Below are 8016 nucleotides of genomic sequence, written 5' to 3'. Positions count from 1 at the left end.
AACAACAGCCAAAGATAACACCCTTGACTCCTTACATATTTTTTCTCTCTGTTTGTTTGTCATCTCCTTTTAAAAAACCGATATGTTAAGTTAACCATAAAAACAAGCAAAAGAAGGTTGAATTTTTTTTAAGTAAATCATTTTGTACTGGCATTTGTTTTTTAGAAAATAAAGGGCAGTTTGTAGTATACTACAGTATTTATACATGTTTTTTATTTGTAATTTTAACATGTTTTTAATTAAAGTTACAGTATATCTTCATAGCATCCAAGTGGCAGTTTCTTCAGCTTTTCTTTCCAGCTCAAATTCAAATTGGATTTTGTGCCATTTCATTTCCAACTTAACAAACAAGAAGTAAAGGGACAAAAATTGCAATTTTTTAAAGTCAGTGAATGTAAGACTGAACTGAAAAAAAAAGCATGTTGATTTTTACAGATCATATTCTCTGTATTTTTCAGCAGACTTAATTTCTTTGGACATTTCTAAATAAAAAGAGCTGCAGATTGGTGACAAAATAAATTTAAAAAACACTTAACCCCATATAGTGAAAGGATCTGATTGTTCTGTTATGCATTGCTTTTTCTTTGGTTCAAAAAGCTAGAAAATCACAGATGCAGGTATGTTGTGTCTTGGCTGTGTTCTGTGTATCTTTTATAACACTGTGCAGCTCATAACAGATAGAAGAGCTTAGGAATTAAAAAAGGATTTCACCTGAAAACTCACAGAGCTTTTTACTTTGTGTACTGTTTATATGTGCCACTAAAATGCTGCACATGTACTGCTGAAATAATAAAATGTAGATTTGTTTAAACAGGTGAACTTCAATGTGGTTCACCTTCACTGGTGGTGGTCAGAGGGCCCGGTGGCGCCAGTGTCCGGCAGCCTCGCCTCTGTCAGTGCGCCCCAGGGCAGCTGTGGCTACAATGTAGCTTGCCATTGCCAGTGTGTGAATGGGTGAATGACTGAATGTAGTGTAAAGCGCTTTGGGGTCCTTAGGGACTGAGTAAAGCGCTATACAAATGCAGGCCATTTACCATCAGAAAGATGGCAACTGCTTCTTTTAGCATCCAGCGCTACTGAAGAGTAGCGTTCACAAATGTACTAACACTTTCTAAGTATAACATCTTGATGCATGCTCAATCATCCAGGTAAGTAGATCAGTACGTCAGTATGATCAAACAGCATGCAAGATGGCTGATTACAGGAACCACCTGAGATTCAGCCTCAGATGCCGACAAGACAGGATTACTCCTAAAAGTCTGCTAAAAGCTGCTTAATGAACGGGTGAGGCAAACAAGTTTTACCATCGACGTGTTAAAATCTGAAGAGGAGTGGATCCGACAGAGACTTACAATGCTTCTAGATGACAATACTCTTAAAAAGGTGTTTGAATTCACCGAGAAGGATCGTCTAGCACAGCACGAGAAGTCTAAAACCAGGCAACAAAGGAAGTTTGAATTACTTGTTGTACGTCGGAAACCACAGCAAAATACAAAGAGTGTCCTCAGCGGCCAGAAGAGAGAAGGATGCCATACCGAGGATGTGGAGAAGTGGGTGGAGAATTTGTCTAACAGACAGCTCACCCAAACAGAGAAAAACATCCTTGCTAAAGGTTTGAATTTTGCTGTGACGCCAAGACAAATCCCGCTAGTGGAACTGATCACAGCCACAGAAAGAGCAATTTGAAAGAACAACATTGCAGACGTGGAAGCAGAGCAACTACGGACGGACGTTTCGGACGGTCTCAGCAAAGCAAAGCCCCCAGCATCCAACATCACCATGGAGGAGAGGAAGGCACTCACATCACTTAGTAATGACAACAACATTATCGTCCTTCAGGCAGACAAAGGTAGGTGCACAGTTTTGCTAAACCAGCAAGACCATCATGAGAACACTTTGACACTGCTCAGTGACGAAAATACTTATGAGCCCCTAGGACCCAGGAAATGGTTACAGGAAGAGGGTGATAGACTGTCTGAAGTAGCAGGTTAGCCTTCTTAGATTGTGACATTTCCATCAGTAATGGGGACATCTAAAAGCTGATGTGTACCGTAAACCTACGCATACGGATCAGTATTTACGGTTTGACTATCATCATCCAAAGGAGCGTAAACTGGTTGTCATCAGGACGCTACAACAGAGAGCGAACACCATCCCAACAGACCGCTGTCCCAACAGAGAAGCAGAAGAACATCACATCAAGAAGGCTCTGAGTAAATGTGGTTACTCCAGCTGGACTTTTGTCAAAGCTGGGAAGGCACCTAAAGAAAGCTCCAGCCGATCCAGGAGAGAAGGACAGCTGTCTTCTTGAAAACCTGTAGTGATCCCGTATGCATCAGAAGTATCAGAACATTTGAGACGTATTTTTTATAAACATAGCATCTCTGTGGCTTTTAAACCCCAAATCACACTGCGCCAAAAATTGGTCCACCCAAGGACCGGGGCCCCAACACAAACAGAGTAATATATTGCACGCTGTTAAGTGCCATGAGGATTGCCGGATTTATACATCGGGGAAACCAAACAACCTCTGGCGAAGCGGATGGCACAACACAGAAGAGCTGCCTCGTCAGGCCAGGACTCCGCAGTCTATTTACACCTACAGGTCAGTGGACATTCTTTTAATGATGAGGATGTACACATCCTGGACAGGGAGGAACGCTGGTTTGAGCGAGGAGTCAAGGAGGCCACTTACGTGAAAAGGAAAAGATCATCTCTGAATCGAGGAGGGGCCTAAGGGTACATCTTTCGCCATCTTACCATGCTGTGATTGCAGCCATTCCCCAACTCTCTGTGAATGTACTCATGGTCATTGATCAGTGGTCATGAGGATCTGCATACTCATGTTTAAGGAAATGACCTCCCAGCTCATTGTTCGTTCAGTGGTGCTAGTTTCATTCATTATGCAAATGTGCTGTTTATAAGATTGGGGGAACCTGCAGTCAGCTGAGACTGAAGAAGTCACTCGGATGAGTGACGAAACATTTCTCCCACTGAAAACGTTACGTCCAGATGAACAGAATCAACTTTTTGGGATTTCTAAGTATAAGTTCGTTTCAAATGCTGCATTCACTGGATATTCTGTATAGGGAGTTTTGGATAACTGAAATCAAAGTAATCATATAGAGAATTACTTATAGAGAATTTAAGAGAACAAATGTTTCAGGATTTCCTTACCTGGATAAGAAAAAAATATACAAAAACCAATTTGCAGTGTGGCAGTTTGGGCAACAAGGAACAGTTGTCCATTCAAAACGAGTACTCTGCCTTTCAAGACAATGAGCCAGACTTTTCAATTGCAGTTTATTCATTTTTCTAAGTAACAGATCATTTCAAGTGCTGTGTTGACTTGATATTCTGGGCATGGCCTTTACAATATTTGAAACGTTCATGTGACCAGGTACCCCTACTAGAAGCTAAATGTCATTAAACTACTTTTGGAAAGAGGAGCAATCCCAGTTCTAGGTTCATAAGCAAAGCCCTGGTGTGTCTGTACTCAGGACTGCATATGTGCAGCTCTGAAACACCACAGATCATGTGACATGTGTACGTTGCAACCACAGGGGGATTAGCTCAAATGGTAGAGCGCTCGCTTTGCATGCGAGAGGTAGCGGGATCGACGCCCGCATCCTCCAAACGGGTGTTTCACTTTAAACCTCATCATGAAAACATTTAATTTGCAGAGTGAACAAATCCCTTAAATCCCTGTGACTAGCTACCCCTACCAGACCTTACTGTTACTGGGCTTTCATTAGTACGTCACAAGAGTCAGGAATATATCCTTCACAGAAAACAGCAATGTAATCTTTAGCCATCATCAATGGGCAATTGATATAGTCTGACAAATAATAACTCATATGTCTTCATATATTTTCAGTGGCACACGTCATTGCATTGTGATCTTGCTACCGCAGGAGACACAGGGGGATTAGCTCTTTAAAGTTTGTATAATAAATAAATAAACTTTATTTACTTTGAATACACTCTAAGTTTTATGTGTATGAGGTAGTTGGTTACTCGTGATGGCCAAATTAAGTTTTCTGAAACACTGAAGCTTGTATAGAAAAAGGGTTCATTACTCAAAGCTTTTTAGCACCGTCGTTTTGGTGCCATCTGGTTTCCAATAATATCACGAGCCGCTTGACTCTACAAAATAAAATGAACTGCTTCATTATGATTGTCCGCTCAGTTGACAGCCACTGTTTAATGTCATTTGAGAGTTCTGTGATGTTGGGCTACCATTGTATGCTTGAACATGTACAGTAAAAGACAATGTCTGTTTGGGTAGGTGATGAGAAGGATTTCACTGTGCAAACTTGTATGTTTTTGTGACGATGCCTAAAAGAAAAGTCTTTTGGAGGATGCGGGCATCAATCGGGCTAAACAGCCACTTCACAAGCGCATGGCACAACATAGAAGAGCCACCTCCACAGGACAAGACTCAGCAGTCCATCTGCATCTTAAGGATAAAGGTCACTCTTTCGAGGATGCCAATGTTCACATTTTGGACAGAGAGGACAGATGGTTTGAAAGAGGAGTGAAAGAGGCCATCTATGTCCACTGTGAGCGACCATCTTTGAACAGAGGCGGTGGTTTACGACACCAACTGTCTGCCATCTATAATCCAGTTTTGAGTTCCCTCCCAGACGCCTTAACGCCCACTCACATCCTGGGCCATCTGACCTCAGGAATTCACATGACAAGGTGGGGCCAGGTTTCACAATGAGCTCACCCGAAACCCTGGCTGATTAGGTCCCACACCCGCTTTCACACCTTGGCTCATGTGATTAGAGGATCACCGGGTGGTCCTTTGTCCCTCTTTGGGGGGATACTCCCACTGGGTTTAAATCTGGGACTCTCGGCCATTTGACCTTAGAACTGAAGAAGCTTCTCGGATGAGAGGTGAAACGTCTTCAAGCAACTTAAAGAAGTCCAGACGCTTTTCTTTGCAAATTCCTTTGACATGCTAAGCTAGCGCTCTACCATTTGAGCTAATCCCCCACATGAGTCAGCCCCGAGTGACGTCATCAGACACTGATAAATAGTCTTCAAATATGTGAGAAAGGTCGGACTTTGAAGTGAATCACCAGCAAATACATACAGAGTATTTCAGAGATGAAAGTAAAATTAATTTGGTTTATTGAACAGATATTTTCGGACTGTGTATTGACGCTGCACCAAAAATAAATCATATACCACAGCATAAACCACAGCCAATGACAACAGGGAGGGGTGTAGTAACTTTTACCATTTACTGAAAAAGGCATGGGTCATTATCAGCAGAGGTTTCGGATCAAACCACTGTGAGACCTTGGGTCACCCTGTTTACATGCTTAACTTAATAACTAGAGGTGCAGTACTCTAAGACGAGTCAACTGTAGTGACCTTTAACTGATCACACATGCTGTGGCGTTGTAGAGCTGCAGATGCGCAGTGCAGAGAACGGACACACGTGCTTCTGGAAATTATACTGGGATAGTTCCTCCTTTCAGTACGCCACAGTCAGTTGTTTCCTTAGGCATTTCAAGGAGAGAGTAGCATTCGTGTGATCAAACCGATGCATCCGTGGGGATTAGCTCAAATGGTAGAGCGCTCACTTACAACAAATCAGAAAAGTTTGATTTTGCAGGTTGAAAAGATTGATCCAATCACTCTGAAAAGACTTTCTAACAGCTCTTCTCTCTTTAATGTCACAAAAACTGAAAAACATCCCTGCTCATCCTAAAATAATATCAGAAGATGGCAACTGCTTCTTTAGCATTCAGCGCTACTGAAGAGTAGTGTTCACAATGTACTAACACTTTCTAAGTACAACGTCTTGATGCATGCTCATCATCCAGGTAAGTAGATCAGTACATCAGTATGAGCAAACAGCATGCAAGATGGCTGATTAGAGGAACCACCTGAGATTCAGCCTCAGATGCCGACAAGACAGGATTACTCCTAAAAGTCTGCTAAAAGCTGCTTAATGAACGGGTGAGGCAAACAAGTTTTACCATCGACGTGTTAAAATCTGAAGAGGAGTGGATCCAACAGAGACTTACAATGCTTCTAGATGACAATGCTCTTAAAAAGGTGTTTGAATTCACCGAGAAGGATCGTCTAGCACAGCACGAGAAGTCTAAAACCAGGCAACAGAGTTTGACTTGTTGTGCGTCGGAAACCACAGCAAAATACAAAGAGTGTCCTCAGTGGTCAGAAGAGAGAAGGATGCCATACTGAGGATGTGGACAAGTGGGTGAAGAATTTGTCTGACAGACAGCTCACCCAAACAGAGAAAAACATCTTTGCTAAAGGTTTGAATTTTGCTGTGACGCCAAGACAAATCCCGCTAGTGGAACTGATCACAGCCACAGAAAGAGCAATTTGAAAGAACAATATTGCAGACGTGGAAGCAGAGCAACTACGGGCAGACGTTTCGGTCTGTCTCAGCAACGCAAAGCCCCCAGCATCCAACATCAGCATGGAGGAGAGGAAGGCACTCCCATCACATTATCATCCTTTAGGCAGACAAAGGTAGGTGCACAGTTTTGCTAAACCAGCCAGACTATCATGAGAACATTTCGTCATTGCTCAGTGACGAAAATACTTATGAGCCCCTAGGACCCAGGAAATGGTTACAGGAAGAGGGTGATAGACTGTCTGAAGTAGCAGGTTAGCCTTCTTAGATTGTGACATTTCCATCAGTAATGGGGGACATCTAAAAGCTGATGTGTACCATAAACCTACGCATACGGATCAGTATTTAAGGTTTGACTCTCATCATCCAATGGAGCATAAACTGGTTGTCATCAGGACGCTACAACAGAGAACGAACACCATCCCCACAGACACAGCGGCCAAAGAAGCAGAAGAACATCACATCAAGAATGCCCTGAGTAAATGTGGTTACTCCAGCTGGACTTTTGTCAAAGCTGGGAAGGCACCTAAAGAAAGCTCCAGCCGATCCAGGAGAGAAGGACAGCTGCCTTCTCGAAAGCCTGTAGGGATCCCGTATGCATCAGGAGTATCAGAACATTTGAGATGCATTGTTTCTAAACACCACATCTCTGTGGCTTGAATTTACGAGAACAAACGTTATAGGATTTCCTTACCTGGATACCTGGATTACCTTTAAGACCTACCATAGAACCAAGTCCGCCAGAGCTTATATTATATTTTTACATGCTGTAGTGCCATTTTTGTTGATATACATCAATACAACCATTATAACCCAATTTTAATATATGTATGCATTAAGTGCATAGTAAGTACATAAATTGCAAAAAAGTGCAATAAACTACAAAAATTTGAAAATCGTTTTTGTTTTTTTAACATATATTTCTAGTTAGAGAAATTTAAGAGGCTTATCCCTCAAAACTGTAAATACAAAAAAGTTGCACAACTAGTTTCCCACCACAGGAAATTTATTTTAAGTGTCTTCATAGTTTTATTTTGAAATACACCAATTTTCATATACTGCAGGAAAATCGAAAATAAATATTATAATGCAATTTGCGAAAAAACAGCATATGCATCAAATAAACTATTTCCAGCAGTGCAATATGATCCTAAGCATCCCAGAAACGACACAGAAAGTCATAAAGTCAAACATAACTTTTAAAAACACAAGTATAGGCTCATAAGCCCCTGATGGTAAAGAAACTACATTTCCGCAAATGACGTCACTTCCGGTTTCGGGCAGATCATGGCGGACATGCATAGTTCCGCTGATGGAGTAGGAAGTGTTACGAACAGCTGATTGGATCGGCAAAGCGTGTTTCTGGAATATTATGTTTTTGTTGCTGCAAGCGCTTTTTATGCAGTTTTTGCAAAGCTATATGTGGAAGGAAACCGTGACCTAGGACAAGCTGATGGCATAAAATGTAAGTACAACTCCTCCGGTTTCATATGCAAAAAAATATTGCGCTAGCTTACATGGTTGCAGTGCTACCGGGATTTAAAAACAGTTACGCACAACAGAGCGTGCCCGCTCCGACCGGCTTTAAAGGGTTAACACAATCGTCTTGGTGGCAT

The 8016-nt window shown here is 41.9% G+C and overlaps 1 non-coding gene across 1 annotated transcript; it reads left to right on the top strand.

Annotated features, from left to right (window-relative positions):
• The first annotated feature begins 3562 nt into the window (after positions 1-3562).
• On the top strand, positions 3563-3635 carry trnaa-ugc (transfer RNA alanine (anticodon UGC)). Its single transcript has one exon. It is a non-coding gene; the product is annotated as a tRNA-Ala (tRNA).
• The last annotated feature ends 4381 nt before the right edge of the window (positions 3636-8016 follow it).

Source organism: Oreochromis niloticus, unplaced genomic scaffold (assembly GCF_001858045.2).
Source record: "Oreochromis niloticus isolate F11D_XX unplaced genomic scaffold, O_niloticus_UMD_NMBU tig00003032_pilon, whole genome shotgun sequence".
In the NCBI taxonomy this organism is placed as follows: Eukaryota; Metazoa; Chordata; class Actinopteri; order Cichliformes; family Cichlidae; genus Oreochromis; species Oreochromis niloticus.
This window is presented reverse-complemented; position numbering and strand designations above follow the sequence as displayed.